This window comes from Sciurus vulgaris (assembly GCF_902686455.1).
Source record: "Sciurus vulgaris genome assembly, chromosome: 13".
Lineage (NCBI taxonomy): Eukaryota > Metazoa > Chordata > Mammalia > Rodentia > Sciuridae > Sciurus > Sciurus vulgaris.
This window is the reverse complement of record NC_136474.1, coordinates 48,151,738-48,168,330: the sequence shown is the minus strand read 5'-3', so window position 1 is coordinate 48,168,330 and position 16,593 is coordinate 48,151,738. Positions and strand designations below refer to the sequence as shown.

Genomic DNA, 16,593 nt, shown 5'->3' with positions numbered 1-16,593 from the left:
TTGTACCAGATGTGAAGAAGTAAAGTTTATTTTTCCAGTTAGTTCATTTACATAAGTAAGAAGCAAAGAGACAATGGCTGTTTCCCATTCCAAACTGCTCAGGGCATGACTTCTGTTTCTTTACAAATGGACAAAGTTTTGGCTACTGCAGTTTCCAGAGAGAACTGGAAAGGAATCAAGTCACTAATAATTATATTTCATCTGTAGCTAGTTTAACCTTTGAAACCAGCCAATAACAGAGGAGACCAAGAGAGAAGGTCAATGCAGCCTGTCCTTCTAGCAATCCTCTCAATGTTCAGATGGAGAACAGTTTATTAAGAAGATTCTTTTAAGAAATGCAAACACATTATAGAGACAATAATCAAGGTCATCAGAAAATCTGTTTCAACATCTAGAAGCTGAGAAATTCTCCGGTCTTAGGTGCTTATTTTCCCTTTTAATCTTTATGTAGAAGTGGAATGATAAAGCTTCCACATTTAAAACAAAATCACCAAAGAAAAATATTTTTTGTCCTTGATTCATCTCTCTTTTCACATTATTTTGGTCTGACAAACCATCTGTTTGTAGCATGAAGACAGTCTTGATATATGCCGAAAGACACACAATCTTTTTTTTACAGTGTTGAAACATTCCTCTTAATCCTGAAGGTATGATATGCTACTAATAAATACAAAAAATACAACAGCCATTGTTGATGTCAAAAATATACCTAGCAGTCACTGTTATTTCAATCATGCATTATCAAAAACGCCAGGCTACAAAATATTAAATAGCCTTCCCTGATTCTACATTTTATACATCCATTTTAAAAAAATGGGACATCCTCTTATTTCTCCATAATAACCCCTTTTCCTACTTATTACAGGGAAAGTGAGAACATGATCACCAAGATTAATGGAGCATGGGTAAAGTATTTTATTTACAAATGACCCACTTTTACGTACTGCCAGAAAAACTCAGCAAGGGTTCAGAAAGGAGAAAACCTGAAGTTCTTTTCCATTGAATTGAAGCAGCTAGTGGGTGATAAATTGATTGTTCTCTTTGGATGGCAGTGTCAGAAAGACAAAGAGAGAAACATTTTCTATAACTGGCTATATTTTTTATTAATTAGTTTTTTTTTCTCTTCAAATGCTCTGTTATTGAGATGAATTACCTTCAGTTTTAATTACACTCTCTCAAAGGTCAATGCATCCTGCTAAAAGAGCAAGAGGATCATAATGGGATGTATTTTCTCCAAAAAGACAGAATGCAACAGAATCATCACTTCCTTTTCCATAAAGGAAGGAGAAAGGAGATCAAACTTACCCCTTGGACTATTATTTTCCTGTAACTGGTTCTTTAAAACTTCATGTGTTTTTTGAAAATCATCTCTTTGGTTTATCATCTTCAAAAAATAAAAACTAGAAATAGAATTGGTAGTACATTAAAGTTTAGATCACATTGAATGTTCAAGAATTCTAAATTTAAAACTTATCTAAACTTATCTAACTATGATTATCAACTGGGAATTAAAGTAAAATTTGCAAGTGGGCGTGGTAGCTCATTCCTGTGGTTCTAGCTACTTGGGAGGCTGAAGAAAGGGGATCACTTGAGCCCAAGAGTTTAAGACTAGTCTGGGCAACAAAGCAACACCGCATTTTTAAAAAAAATGAGAGAGAGAAAGAAAGAAATAAAAGAAAAACAATTTTTTTTTACATACTTGGTCTTGGTCATGAACTCTCATAAAAAATCTGAATCTGACCCTATAGGCACTACAGTTATTATAAAATGCTACTAATATTAGCCAATATTTAATGCCCATTTTGATGAATTCCCCCCCATCAAATCTAACAGTTAATCTTTATCTAAAACTAAGGTGTAGCTATCATTTCATGATAGTAGCACTGGGGTCCTAGGGAAAGCAAGACAGGAGTGATGGTATAGCTGCTGCAAATCTTGTCTCAAAACTCTGATGTAAGAAAGTGCCACTGGTGATCCATAATCAGAATCACTAAAACAAAACATTATACACAGCACTAATACTGAACACAATTAACAAATGAACCCAGATATATGTGCATGTGAGTGTGCACAACAGCATGCTTCCTTCCAGATGTCAAGACTACTGGGAGACCTCCAGCACCTAGCTTAGAAAAAAGTCAAGTACCTAGATATAAAAGAAAAATGAATTTTTACAGAGGGATAATTGAAGAAATGGAACTGTCTTGTATTGGCGGAACAGGTTCATCCTTATGTATAAAGCAAAATAGCAGTTTACCAGCATCATGACACAAAATCCCAGGGAGAAATGATAAGTCACCTGGAAGGAAGAGACTTCATTTCTACAGAAAATGACAATAATATAAAAATATGGCTACTCAGGCCACATGGTTATAGAGGCAACTAACCCTCTACTAAGGGCCTTAACAGTCCCTGAAGACATCATTGCATTTCAAAGCAGCACAATAGAGGATCTTTATAATTATGATCCTGAGTCAGTCGGTGTGCATTATTTAAAAGGCAGAGTATTAACTAAAATACATTGTATTTTAGAAATATTTTTTACTGAAATAACTAATTTTAAGAAACTTGAATTTCAGTTAGTTGGAAAATAAAATTATTTGAAGCAACTTTACTATCCTTATGTTTTATGTAATGTATTCTATTTGTAACTTTTAAAGGTTTTTCTGAATAGATTCATTACATTCAGTAACTGTAAGTAATGAATTTTCCATATTATCACTATTGTCAATTAGATTAATTCATACAATCGAGAGTTGAACTTTTAAAGGATATCTTTTCAGATTATAAAATTATTTGCTTCGCTAAAAATTCTGTTACTGATCTGCTATACAAGTTTTTGGTAGTATTGTGGTATCTCTTCTTTCCTATTACTATAAGATACCATTCCTGGCTTATAATAAGTCTCACCTATTCTGTGAGTATATAATTTTAAAAGCTGAACTCAGGTATTAAGACCCCTGAAGAGATCCTCATGAGGAACAAGTGGAGGGGTTGTTTGAAACAAAGAGTCCCAATTCATTAGTGACTTCTTGAACATCACAATGTCATGGATGTAATCCAAGGGTCTTGGGGGATTCTTCGAAGACAACAGAATAAGAAGATTTCAGAGTAGTTGAAATCTTTAACTCTCTTTGAAAATCTTCTGTCACAAGTCAGAAGGATAATGTCTCTTTTCACCCAATGAGAAAGCTGTTCTCACACGAGCATAATTAATCTTCTGACACCATAACAAAGAAATTCCTTAAAAGGATTTCTCCGATTTCCTCTCAAGACAGAAGATTGTCTTTATCCATCATCTGTTCTTCCTGATCCCTTCTTTTTGAATATCCACATCAGCAGAATTGTCCATCAGAGGAGACAGCAGGAGGGAAATCTCTGCATGATTGATAGGGCCCCAATGCTCTGCAGGCCTATTTAAGTGCAAGCATCTATTGTTGCAAACTTACTTTACAGCAGTTAAACAAATATAATGGTCACCAATTCAACCATTGTGCAGCTCAGACTTGACTAAAACTAGCAAGTGAAGTTTGCTAATGACAAGGCACTGATTTTGAAGCCAGATAAAGACTGCAGATAAATTAGCCTGATATCTAAGTTACAGAAAAGAAAATTTTCAAAGCTGTGGAACTGCAGATGTATACTAGTTTCATACACTATACTGTATTTCCATGGACATTCCCTTTAAAAAACAAGAAAATGTCTAATACTTGTTTAATATTGAGGAGTTTGTTTTGGTTTTTATCCTAACAGTCACTCAGTACTACTGACCCATACAGTGGCAATATGGAGGAAGGGAAAAATCCACATGTTATCATCCAAAAAAATCAGGTGAGTCCTTTTTATTTATTTATTTATTTATTTATTTATTTATTTATTTATTTATTTATTTATGTTAATCATAGAAACTTTTGCAAAGACAGATTTGGATTCCCCCTGCATACCTGGCACTACTTCCTTGAGTAAAACTAATGAATCAGAGGAATATAGGTCAGTTTCAAGCAGAGGAGCAAAGCACACTAGGCAAAGGTGCAATCCACAGAAAACGCAAGCCTAGTTCCACTTTCAAAGCAACTTACATGAAATGGAAACAGATCCAGAGATTTCACTAAGCTGCTGGATGAGCAGCCCCAATATCAGTAGTAGAGGTCACAGCACACTCCTTGTTCTTTATAGATGCTGCCAAGAAAGGACACTTGAGCCCAGACACTAGGACACACTGACACTATGAGTTCTGTTTACACCACAGTGACCTTGACAACTCAGTTCTGGACGCACCCTGTGAAAATATTTGTTTATAACTTCCAATCCCCAAATACTGAGGCCAGCCCTCACAAGCCAGGGCCTAAGCTTCATGGTGCTCTCCTTGACATGGTTAGAAGAACAGACTGACATTGTCTGTCTCAGGTAGGGCTTCTTCTCCAGCTGACCTCTCAGCTAAGAGGACCAAAACTGACAGCTAGCCCAGAGCCTGAACCCATGTATTCTCCAATAAGTAGTGTGGTTTTCATTATTCTTAAAATACAGAGTTAAATCCTTGGTTGATTATCCCTTTGAAGACTTATGGAAAAAAAAAATTATATCCAGGATAAAAATGTAGGAAAATCCTGTGGATAAAGAGGATGATAAGAAATTTAAATGAAGGATATACCTTATCCCAGAGTTTGAACATAGAGAAGCTGGAAATCAATAGAGAGTGAGCTGGTTGTGAAAGTAACAAAGGAGAGAGGGCTAGATGGCTGATGTGTACATATATCCCAGAGGGGTATTCCCTCCCCAGTGGAGGACCAGAAAGCTCTGGAGGGCTCACATCACCAACAGCTTCACAATGGTGATTAACAGTTCTTTTATAAATAGCCAGTCTTCCCACTAGGATTGTGAGGTTTTTTGTTTTTTTTTTTTTGTTTTTTTTTTTGTTTTGTTTTGTTTTGTTTTTTGTGGGGCGGGGTAGGTTGAAGTAGGGGCAGGAACCAATGCTTATCATTTCTTTTTTTTTTTTTTGTACCAGGGATAGAACTCAGGGGCACTCAACACTGAGTTACATCCCAGCCCTATTTTGTATTTTATTTAGAGACAGAGTCTCACTGAGGTGTTTAGCGCCTTGCTTTTGCTGAGGCTGGCTTGAACTTGAGATCCTCCTGCCTCAGCTGGGATTATAGGCCTGCACCACCACGCCCAGCAATTCTTATCATTTTTGTTTGTCAGTAAAGGTAAGGGATAGCATTTTGTTAAGAAGATCAGCAATAAACACTTATTAGCTGGACCTGTTAGGTTGGAACTTGAGCAACAGGCTATTAGTACTGCCCACGGTCAGGTGTATAAGACCCAGGAGGGGGACAGGCAAATCTTCCCAGATACAATGAGGTTCTTGAGATTAAGTCCAAGTCCAAAGAAATATCTTGCCTGCAGTGATCCTTGGGAATTAAATCCTGAAGGAGAAAACCCCACCAATGTAAGGGTGTGCACATGCACACAAACATATATACAATATCCAGGGCAAAACAAGCATTTCAATCTCTTTCCCTTCAGAGACATCTTTGTAAGACTGGGGTTAGTGTTAATGTGGCTTCTTAGAATATTTTAAGACAACTGTGCTCACAGCACTGATTTTGGATTAAGACAAATGTTTAAGACAAGTGGATCACAGCCCTCCCACTGTCCCAGAGCGCACATGATTCAGTCTTTCTTTCTCTGCCTCAGTTAACTCATGTATGAAATAGGGATAATAATGGTGGCTGCGCTCCACAGGGTGCATTTGGCATACAGTCACTATTATTCATTCTGTGTTGTCCCCCACTTTCCCCTCATTCACACAATTCTCTACATGGGCACATCCAGTTCTATTTCTGGGAGTTTAGGCTGAAATACATACATATGTATACACACACACACACACACGTAATAATAGACACCACAGCCTTTAGTGCTAAGAAAGGAGCACTCAACAACTTGAGCTTTGTGGACGCTTCTGAGCAAGAGAGAAGCAAGAATGAGGAAATTAGGCAGAACCAACAAAGAATAGGATTGTCAGGATGATGTGAAGGTTGGAAACACACAGTCCTCCAATCTTGATTTGAACAACTGCAGACCATGAGCGCCTCACTCTGAGTCCAACAGCTCAGCCTCACCACCCCGTTTCCTGGTTGTCTTGGCACTGATTTCAGTTGTGTATCCAGGAAGAACTCAGCTACCCAAAGCACATCCTGTACTTGCTTTTATTTTGTTCAATTTAATTTGTTACTCTGGGTGTCAAGTACTAGAACAGATGCTGAGGATTTGTATGTGACTAAGACCATACTGTCCAGAAGTTCTCAGAGGGACCAATTCGACAATTCCATACAGTGGGATTAGAGCTCTCATGAAGGAACACACATGGTGTCAGGAAGCCGGAGTGAGGGTGGGAGGGGCACTGAGTCAGGACGTCAAACATGAGCAGCACACATGACATAGGAAGAGTGAAGACATTCCACATAAAGGACAGAGGGGACAAAGAGTGGTAAATGAAGTAGGTGCCACTTTGTGTGTGACTGAAAAGTTAGGCTAGAGCTAAGAAGGCAATTGGGATTTCTTTTTTCCTTTTACAAAGGGGAGTACTAGAATACCATAGGCAAAAGAGGGACATAATCCAATTTTCCTAAAAGATATTCATGGACCAAATGGAAGACACTGGAGAGGGAATAGGAAGAGGAACAGTTAAAAAGCAGAGAACTTGGAGAGGAGATGATTAAAATAGTATAGCCTAGAGACAATGAGGGATTAACAGGACAGTGGAGATGCCATGGCATTTATTGACCTCCATGGGATGTAAAATTGACAGGGTTCAGTGACCCCACCACATGAGACATGAGCAGAGGAGGAGAAGTCTAGGATAACTGGGAAATACCTAGTTAACACTCCTGTAAATGTCATGTCATCAATCTGATGGGGCAGGTAGGTAGTAAAGGGAGTGTTGCCCTATGTGCCATTTGTGTGAATTTGTAGAGTAACATGTCTCAGGTCCTCTTGTTTACCCTGTTTCACTAACATCTGGGACTCCCCAGGAGGGAATTTAAGAAATGTTAAGAAAAGTAACATTTTTCAATTTGTTGTTAATAGGTATTTTTCTACTTCCTTTCCAAAGGAATCCTATAACACCCACTGGAAACCCCAATTAACAGTTGCCCCAGAATTTCAAAGTTGCATTATTTATTTCATAAAATGAATGGATCAATGGATTTTGTGCCTAGTCTAGTCCTTAAGCATGAGACAGCTAGGTGAAAAAAGAAAAAAAAAAAAAAAAAAAAAAAAGACAACCAGACATTTGCCAAAAGGCTACAATGTGCCAAATGGGAGATGAGAGCAAAGTTGAGAGGAGGAGGAGGAAGGAACAACAGGCAGTTAAAACTTGCATTTTACTGCAAAGGGGGTTTCTAAATGGGAAGACTGGGCTTAGGGATGAGTTTAATATATAGAGGTCCTGGCCAAAGAGAAATTTTTAGAAGGTAGTAATCTTAATGTTATTGTTTTATATGTATTTATTATATCAGAGTAGAAGATGATTTGAATTGATAATTAAAGTATTACAAATCTAAGCAAAATTAATATGGCATTTTAATGAAAAGCAACTTGGTTTATTCACTAAAAGTCATAATTACCCAGCACATTTACTTCTATAATGAGGATATAAAATGACTGGGAGAGTAGGGGAAGGGTCATGGACAAGATGGCTGGAGTTTGAGCAGCCAGTTTTCTTGGACCATGAAGTGTCTTTGGGGGGAACTGACAACATGAGTCACATCTCAGGCCTAGTTTGCCTCTCTGGATTTCCTAAAAATGAGAAAGAAATAAACTCTATTTTATTTAAGCCACTATTTCTTAGCTTTGCTACTCATTGCTAAACCTAATTATAACAAAAACAATTCATTTTAATATTTTTCCCAAATAATTTTACTTCTTGTATTGTTTTTGTGTATGTGCATATAATTTCTATCACAAAAAGTAGGTATCATACTGTATACACTGTTTTTTTTAAATCAATTGACAGTATTTTCTTAAGCTAAAAAAAAACCCTGTGATAAGACTTGAAGATATCTTAGAATGCATCATTGTTCATATAACCAATTCTCAATTTGGGGACAGTTAGTAAGCAGTACCTATCAGTGGACTTCTGCAATTTATTAAAATTTACTAGCTGACATCAGGGCCAAAAATTATGTAGCTGTTCCTTTAAATAATAAGCCAGTATGATAATACTAATATAAGTAAATACAAATTATAAATATTTTCTGATTACTTGCTTGCTTGCTTCATTTCTTCTCTCCCAGGGATTGAACCCAGAAACACTTTACCACTGAACCACATTCCCAGCCCCCCCCCCCCTTTTTTTTTTGACACAGGGTCTTAGTAAGTTGCTCACTGTGTTGTGAGGCTGGCCTTGAACTTGTGATTCTCCTGCCTCAGTCTCTCAAGTCCCTGAGATTACAGGCCTGAACCACTGCACTGGACCCACCCACTTTCTGTTGGATTTGACCACAGAAGAGAAGCACAAGAAGGAATCTAGCAATTGTTGGCCAATAAGGTGGAGAAAAACAATAATGATAATGATAATGCTGCAACTCTGTATAAACTTATTATAACTAACATTTTCCTAAAAAAAAAAAAAAAAAAAAAAAAAAAAAAAAACCTTGGGACTAGAAGGTTTATCCCCATAAAAAATAATATCTTTATAAGCTGTATGGCAACTTCCTAAACTAATTGGGCAGAAATAGATAAAATGTAGGTAGGATTTCTCTACTAAAGAGATTCTGGTGTTATTGTGAAACTCAAAAACTATAAAATTGTGTTTAAATTTGATATGAAATAAGGAAAGTATCAATTAAAATAAATTCTTACAAATAATTTTATTTAAAACCTTTATAAAATTTCAGTGAGTACACTGAGAACAATACAAAGTCAATCCTATATATTAAGTTATCAGGATTTACAACTACACTATTACATACCTGCTGTGGAGTACTGTGACCCATTAATTAACCTTATGACAAACACAAAGAACACAAAGTAGTGATTCCACTTAAAATCATTAATAATAAAGATTAAAACAACAAAATTTTTTTCTGGTTCACTTTCAGACAAAATTTGCCAGTTACCTATAATTTCTAGTTACCTATTATATTATCACATAAATACTGCCTTTCACATTTAATCAAGATCTATCTATCCCCCAAGAGTCAAAGGACACCATAAAAATTGTACTATATCTGCATTCAAACTCCCACAAATTCAACTCACCAATGCAGTTTTTATTCTTATCCAGGATGATAAGATAATGTGATGCTTTTTCAATAAGGTTCAGTAAAAGTTAACTGGAAATCTATAGTCATTTCATTAAATATTTTTAGTCAAGAAGCATAAGTAAGTACATACCCAAATTTTCCAACAATTCAAATACAGTAATAACTGCTCTCTCTAGGGGTCATTGACCCAGAATTCTTGTCTACTGGAAACAGTGCCTAAAAGTAAACATGTAAGTATATAAACAGACACAACAGATAGCACAAAGTTCACATTCTAGTTATTTGCACTTCATTCAAAGGAAGCCAGTAGATACTAACTCAAACTTATTCCCTCTTATCTTACTTGAAGAAGTTACTTATACGATCCCTAGCTTTTGGCAGATCAAAAAGGTGGGATGTTAGGAGTAGGGAAAATAACAATAAGAAAAAAATGAAGCTTTTAATCTGACACTGACAGTGAAGACAGAAAAGTAATTTTAAAAAAGAGAAAGAGCTTAAAATATACAACAACCCGAAGCCATTCAGTTTAGGGTCTGTTTCTAGTCTATAGCCTGTGTCCAAACTAAGATGTTGAAAATAACCTCAATAATAAAGACAAAGGTACACTTTTAAGCAATTAATAATCTACAACATTTTGGAGTAGTTCTATAAAAGTATTGCTTTCTAAAAACTTGGCATTTAGGAGGATAAAACCTGAAGGTTCTATATAACTTAAAAATTATACATTCATGATTCTCTGAAAATTTTAGGAACTCTTCATTCTCCAATCTTGAAATACATATGCATTTCTCTTAAAAATTTTAAAACTAATACTTTAGTATGTAGAACATACCTGTGATGTGTGTGTACATATATATACATCATAAAAAAGCAACTTTTTCCCACTCAGTATCTCTCCCTAGAGATAACCACTATTACCAGTTTTTGTTTCTTGGTCTAAGGGAAGATGGTGTGTAATTATAATATAAATACCATGTGTATATGTTGACACAAATTGTAGCATACAAAAAACACTTCTGCATCTTACATTTTGGACTTCATAGTAGATTTGGGAGATTTTTACAAACTAGAACATAAAGAGCTTCCACCCTCTTTTTATAGCTATATAGTATTCCATGATTGGTTTGACCAGTTCACTAGTGAGTAGCCAATCTTCAGCTATAACCAAGAAAGTTGAGATAATTAATTATATATATGACTATTCAAACATATATAGTGGGATTGCTAGGTATATACATCTAAAATTTTGATGGATAATGCTAAATTGTTCTCCATAGGAATTACTACTTTATACAACTCCCACGAACAATGTATGAGAGTACCTGATTCACCATATCTTCAGCTATGGAATGTTATAATTTTTTAGAACTATGATTATTTAGCTGAGAAAAACTGTAGCTCATTGTAGTTTGTATTTCTCCTAAGAGATGTTAAGTATCTTCTCAAGATTAAGAGCCATTTGTATCTTCTTTCTATGAATTTTCTATGAAATGAATGATCATATTCTTTACCTATTTTCTCATCTTTTGTTAGTTGATGTCAGAAGCACTCTTCACAAAGTAAGGACATTAGGTCTTTGCCTGTGATATGAATTACAAATATTTTTTCAGTTTACCATTTGTCTTCTGACTTTAAGCCCACCTCCAGATGCTGGTTGTGTATCCACTCAGGCAGCTACCCTAAGGCAACAGGTTCCTGTAGGCCTCTCTAGGATGTGAAAGCCTCTTTCAAAAGCAGGCCATGCTTGGCTTTCACAAGGTCCTATTTGTCCACTCATACCATTGTTTCAGGATGACTGGCCAATGATTAGGATCACCTGACTCCTCTGTCAGATCTTCATTTCGCCGTTCCTCTCAAATTCGTGTAATTCCTAATTCTTAAAATAAATATCCTATTCTTCTAATATTCACAGGGGCTCTCTTTTCCTGATTGAAACTTGACAAAGCAGGGGCTTGCACACACAAAAAGATCCATTTATACATTTAATTTAAAACATAAATGTAAATTCATTGGCCAAGCTTTGAAAGACAAGAGCATTTGCTCTGAGTATGAGTCAGCAGTTTGTTTGGAAGGTCCCTACTATGGACTAATTAAACAGATTTAATTCTATAGACATTATCTATAATTTCCAGTTTCCAGTTGTTTAGAGTGAAATAATACTTTGAATACACTTATGAAACAAAAAGTCCAGATATTTCTATATTTTTATGATCTTCCCTACCAACTCCTTTTTTTAAAAGTATTTTTATAGTTGTCAATAGACCTTTATTTATTTATATGCAGTGCTGAGAATCGAACCCAGTGCCTCATGCACGCTAAACAAGTGCTCTACCACTGAGCCACAATTCCAGTCCTCCATTCCTTTTACAGCACTTTCACCACACTATTTCAACAAGAAATATTTTTGGTAATTCACCTTTATCAAGTCTTTCCAAATTGTTCAACCTAGTTTTCATAGAATTGGTACCTATCTTTGTTGTTAGCTTACCTTTCATTGGTTATTTAATGTCTAATTAAAGTGTGCATTTATAATAGTAATGGTAAATGCATGTTTGGGAACAAACATAACTCCTAGAGGGAAAAACGCTTGGAGTACTAGATTGTAGCTTAATACTGTGACTATCCAGCATCTGGTGAGCATGTCACTCACAGAATGGAGATACCTGATTACTTTTACAAAGTAAAACATGCTAAGTTCTAAAACGGCTATGTTCACAGTATTCTCTAATTTAACACTTACATCAATCCTGGGAGATAGGATTTACAAAGAGCTGTCACTAGAGGCTGAGGACCTGGGGGTGTAGTTTAGAGGTAGAGCCCTGCCGGATTCATTAAGCTGTCACTACACTCTGAATCTGACACATCCCACAGATTGTTTTTGGAATGCATCTCTGATATTGGTATGTTTACTTGTTTGCTTCAACTTCATGAAAGCAGAGAATATGCATGAATAAGTATTGAGTTTCAAACTCACTGGACTTATATTATTTTGAGTTTTCAAGTTTTTAAGTATTGGAAGGTAAAGACCAATTTTGACTAGGTTTTGATATGTAGATGTGGATCTTGTACTCAAGGTCATACAATTCTGAGGCAGAATTTAGACCAACCTTTAAGAGGTGTACAATTAAAAGAATTTAAAGAATATTAGAGCCTTTAATATCAGTATGCTGTCTACATCTATTTGGGAGGGAAAAAAAAAACTGTATAAGACATCCTTATGGACCATGGAGACTTCATCTGAATTGAATCCATGGTACTCCACATTACTTGCTGCTTTTATCCTTGACTTGCTTTTTTTTGCTGTGGACTAAATATCTAAACTCTAAATGTCTAAACTCTAGACACTGAGTACTTACTTCATACTAAGTTCTGAAATGGCTGTGTTCACAGATTCCTCTAATTTAACACTTATGTCTATCCTGGGAGATAGGATTTATCCTATTTTCTCTCTGAGGAAACCAGATCAACAGAGTTGGAGACCTAGTCAAGGTCACGCAGATGTCAGCGGCAAAGCTGAAACTGACTCCAGAACACCTCAGTGGCCCTCTGTTCAGAGCAGAAAGGAACATGAGTGGAAGATCCCATGAAAGTTCCATGAAAGACAATGGACAAATTGATGTTTGTTTTTAAAATTACAAAATTATTATATAAAGAGTTTGCAATTATTTTTTAACATATGTAACCATGGATAAGGGAATTTAAAATGTTTTAGAAAAGAAGATGCCTGTCTTGATACACTTACATCTAATTGCCAATAATGGTAATAACAAGACCAATTTTTTAAAGTCATAGTAATAAGCGATGGTAACAATAGTGGCAGGATAACTTTGGGTTTATATAGATACTTTCTTTTCAACAACTTCTGGAAAAGTTGCCTATATTTTTTACAACAGGCCAATAGCAAGGAGGTGATTTTCATTGCCGGGTAACATGGGAGAAAGCAAGCTCAACAAGTCCCGAGAACACAAAAACAAACAGATAAGGCAGGAATAACAGTCTCTGCTGGTGTTCTGCCCATTAGCCCTGGTTCCATCTCGTCAGCCACCATCAAAATGAGTCACTGCCATTTGGCAGAGACAGAAAGATCTGGGAGACAAATTTCAGCTGTAATCTTAAGAGTATTCTGATATAATATTGCACTTTCTCTGGTTTTCTATAATTTGAGCCAGATCTCTCTCTTCCACCACTCAGACAAAGACTGCAACAAAAGGAAATTGCTCATGCTCTAATTTTCCTGATGCCTTAAATAATGCAAGTGCTTTAGGTGGCAGATTGGTTTTCTGCTTGTCACAAACAGGCTTCCTCTTTTACTGCAATACGACAGCTCGCAACTCACTCTAGTAAAATTAATAGCCATATCCTCCATCTAGCCTAAATGAATTTTGAAGAAATGTGTATTTTTTGTACCCTTCTATCCAATTAACAAACATACCCAAGACCATGAGAAAGCCAATCATATTCTTTGGCAAGTTCTGGGTTTAAACCTTCTGGTTTGAGTTATTTTGACATACATGGATTTTGCATAAACATCACCTATTTGGGTGAAACTCTCACCAGATCCAGAAAAAATGAATTGTTAATGGTCCCTACCACAAATCATGCCCCCACTTTAGTTATACTCTTTGAACTTAAATACATTTTGTTTGAATACTGCCCTTTAGTTGATCATCATGTGTTTTATGTGTTATCTTTTCTATGAAGAGCAGATATCCTGAGAGACAGATATCTCACTCAAGTCACAGAATGGGGGAGGGGCTGGCAGGGACAGGAAAGTAACACTGATGGTGTATTGTGTGTCAAGTCATCTTCTTATGCTAGTACAATGACTTTCTATAAACGGCTTATGGGATAGCCATTATTATCCCCATTTTCCAAAAGGAAAAGAAAATAGGAAACTGAGGTGAGAGAAGCTGGAAGATTTCCCCAAAGTTACACAGCTAGTCAACAGTCAGGATGATATCCAAATCAAGATATGCCTCTCTTCCCACTATCTCACATTGCTTTCCTCCGCAAAATTTCAAAACCACTCATTGTAAGACCTTTATAACAAAAGACAATAAATGCTATTTTAAACTATAAAAAGGAAGGGCAAAAAATAACCTTTTCCATTCTCCTTAGAATTACTGCAGTACACTCCTGCATTTATTAACTCTTGGCCAAAATTTTAGGAAGTATTTATATTACCTTCCCCTGATTATCAATGCAATTCATGCTCACATAGGAAATATGGCAAGTAGAGCAAACCTTAAAAAATCCTTTTAAAAGTCACCATAATCTTAGCACTTGGATATAACTACATTCAACATTTTGGCGTGTTTTCTTCTGGTTTTGCTTTTTTCCTTCCATATCTTTTTGTATGCATTTCTCCTCACAAAAGTGAGATCACTCTTCATTTTCCTTATAAACTTCTTTTACATAAAAGCATATTGGAAAGTGTCTCTGAAATGGGCTCTTTTACATAAAAGCATATTGGAAAGTATCTCTGAAATAGGCATTTCTGCCCTCCAACCAGGCAAATGCCCTGGACACTGAATTTTATAGGAATCCTGCTCTGGCCCTCCTTACTTTCATCCCTTACCCAAGATGAGGGGTCCACAGAGAAAAGAGGATGTATCCACACAATCCATGCCATACTTCTAGATCACAAGACACTTGGAATCCTGAAGTACCACGACCAAAAGGCCTTGCTGAAAGGCAATAAGTACTATTTTAAGCTGTAATCTGCATAGCACTGTGCACCCCAGACCCACCAGGGTGCAAGGAGTCAGAGGATATTGATGGAACTTGAATGTGAGGGTTGGGTGTTCCATAAGGGTATGTCAGCTCCCTCTGGGTTCAGGGCTGAAACAGGACTGGGCAGAGTAGGGGGCCACCACATTCCAGCGTGGCATTCCAGGAGTCTGAGAACTCTAAATTTAAATCGAGCCTTCCAGTTCATGAGGAAGGTGTATTTGGCAAAGTAGGAGGATGAAACATACATTAACAGTCTCTTAGCTTGATATATAACCTTTAAATATTCAGACATATGTTATGTGGGTTTCCTTTTTTCCTCTTGCCCAGAGCCCCGAGAATGCTGCAACAGAGAGGGGTTGGTAACAGATGTATATTTTTATGTGGGCATATAATAGACATAACCATTTCTTTAATATTAAATATTTGAGACATTCCTTTTTATTTTAAATGACATATGTCAAATACACATAATTATTTGCTTTCATTGTTTATTATTTCTTAGTAAAAACTAAGAATAAAAATTCCTGGGTGAAAGGATCTAAACTCTTAAAAACCAACATCTTAAATTAGATTAATAAGCTATCTCACTGATTATATCCCCTGCCTCTCTACCCTCTACCTACATGTCAAATTCACTAACCTACACTAATATTTAAAAACTCTTCTATCTGCTCATTTTCTTTCAAAATAGGAAGCTGACTTAAAAAGTATCTTTTGAAATGAAGTCCATTAAATTTCAACCTTAAAATCAGGGATGGGTGGCTCAGTGGTGGAGTGCTTGCCTAGCATGTGTGAGGCACTGGGTTAGCTTCTCAGCAACACATATAAGTAAATAAATAAATAGAAGTCCACCACCACCACCAACAACAACATAAATAAATATATATATATATACATATATATATATATTTATAAAAACCAGGGATGACAAATCCAGTCCACAGACAGTTTTTGTAAATAAAATTTTATTGGAACACAACCATGCCTACGGCATGGCAGAATTTAAGACTCTGCAACAGAGACCATATGTGATTGGCCTACAAATCCCAAAATATTATTCACTTGGCCCATAAGAGAAAACATTTGTCAACCCCTGATCTAATATTATCAGAAAATACAAGCCATAAGCTGGGCATGGTGATACATGACTGTAGTCCCAGCTATGTGGGAGGCTGAGATGGGAGGACTGCCTGAACCCAGGAGTTTGAGACCTGGGTTCAATTTAGGCAACAAAAGAAGACCCCATCTCAACAAAATAAAAAATTAAAATTAAAAACCCCAAGAAATAGGAAATTAGAAAATACTGAGTCATAAATCTTCAACAGATTGTTCTTCCTCATTTCACAAATCAGATGTCCTGGTCTTGTCCTGGTATTCCTGATGACATCTTAATCAAACTGTCATAATTTCCCATTTAACAACATTTATCAAGTGCCTACTATGTGGCAAGTTGTCCTTTTTCTAAGTGCTAAGGGATTATGAGAAAATAGTTCATTGTGTTTGGCCTTGAGGAATTTACCAGTTTTCCAAGCATCTGTGTCCAATTCTTCACAAAGTCAATGGGATCTTTCCAGTCCTCCTAGAC

At 36.2% G+C, this 16,593-nt stretch overlaps 1 protein-coding gene across 11 annotated transcripts in view; it reads right to left on the bottom strand.

The window, feature by feature from the left end:
• GREB1L (GREB1 like retinoic acid receptor coactivator) overlaps window positions 1–16,593 on the bottom strand; it is a 255,134-nt gene that overhangs the window by 166,052 nt on the left and 72,489 nt on the right. The window lies entirely within an intron of this gene.